Below are 1,457 nucleotides of genomic sequence, written 5' to 3'. Positions count from 1 at the left end.
TGTGTCGCGCCCTGTGGCAACCAGCAGTTCTTCCTAGAACTGCTGCCTTCCTGCTACCTAACTAGGTCATTGAGCAATGACAGTGATGTCTCATCACATTGCTCAATGGCCTCATCTTAACACAAAAATTGGCTCACAACAAATGATATATCAAGTTTTTTGTTTCAATATTCTGTTAAACTTGTTTTGTCTAAAGAGTATAAATATTAATTTTATTAGAACAACAGATTGATTGAATTTTATATGAGACAAGTTGTTATAGAATTGTTTTTTATCTATTTCAAATAATAAAAAACTATATTTTACTGTTTGAATTACGATTACATGATCACATATGATCCATTACTTTATACTGTTACATACTGCCAATGATGTTTGTATCATCTACTTCTGCATATGTATCATTTTCGATGTTTTTTAAATATCGAAAATCATCAGTGCGTTTGTGATACTGTTTCCTTTCTGCAATGATCTACAAACACATAAAATATAGTGCTTAGTATTCATTTTTTATCTGTGTTTTTAGTGTGTATAAATATAAAGTATTATCCCATGATCACGGTTCTAAATTATTTCTACGTACTTTTTCTGTGAAGCTATGCAAAGTGTTCACAAGTTTTCTTTGTTTTCTGCCTATTGGTAACAATGTAGTTATCCATTCCTTGTACAACCAGATCCTTTGAAATCTTAACAACAATTTTTGGCGGTATTACTATTTAATATGCTGATGAAAATACTTGATAGAAATCATATATTTATATATTACCTGTAAACAATGACTTCACCTATCTGATGAAGAGCATTACGATATTGTTGTGATTTGGTAGAATTTTCTGAAGAGATACCTAAAGTTAATTCTACAATTAAGAATGCAGTGCATGCGTAACAAATATCGATGTTTTATTTATCATAGTTTTGATTAAAAAGAATATATTTTCTGTATTTTATCGTATTTGTAATAAAAATAAGAACAGAGAATACAGTAACAAGGCACAAATTACCACATATTATGTTTAGCGTATGTTCGCTCATAAATGATAGTAACTCATTCACAACCGGTTCTCTAGCATTTTTTAAAGTTGTAACCATGCGATTGCTTTCTTTAATGAAAATGTCAATAAACTGCTTCCATATAGTAAAATGAAATGTCGGTGTTAATAGGTTTGTTTTACTTGCATACACGAAAAGTGTAAAGTGTACACCTTACATTTTTAATACACTATACTTTTTGGAAGTGGGNGAAACATCGTGTAAAGTGTATGCTTTTCAAGAAAAACGCCAGAGTGTAACAAAAGTGTAGTACAGTGACACAGTGAAAATACTACACAAACAAAATAATTTTTAATAATTTAACATATAATTTAATACTATATTTAAAGAATTTATAATTTATATCATATTGAAAGAATGGTATTGTGTGTGTAATGAATTTAACATATTTTAACATATATCTTATT

At 28.8% G+C, this 1,457-nt stretch overlaps 1 long non-coding RNA gene across 1 annotated transcript; it reads right to left on the bottom strand.

Annotated features, from left to right (window-relative positions):
- Positions 1–314: 314 nt before the first annotated feature.
- On the bottom strand, positions 315–847 carry LOC109863513. The gene is made up of 3 exons (XR_002251354.1): positions 767–847; positions 584–686; positions 315–472 (listed from the first exon to the last, which is right to left on the bottom strand). It is a non-coding gene; the product is annotated as an uncharacterized LOC109863513 (long non-coding RNA).
- Between the last annotated feature and the right edge of the window lie 610 nt (positions 848–1,457).

Source organism: Pseudomyrmex gracilis, unplaced genomic scaffold (assembly GCF_002006095.1).
Source record: "Pseudomyrmex gracilis isolate BER0280 unplaced genomic scaffold, ASM200609v1 scaffold_5785, whole genome shotgun sequence".
Lineage (NCBI taxonomy): Eukaryota > Metazoa > Arthropoda > Insecta > Hymenoptera > Formicidae > Pseudomyrmex > Pseudomyrmex gracilis.
Note: the sequence above shows the minus strand (reverse complement) of the source record. Positions and strands in the feature narration are given on the sequence as shown.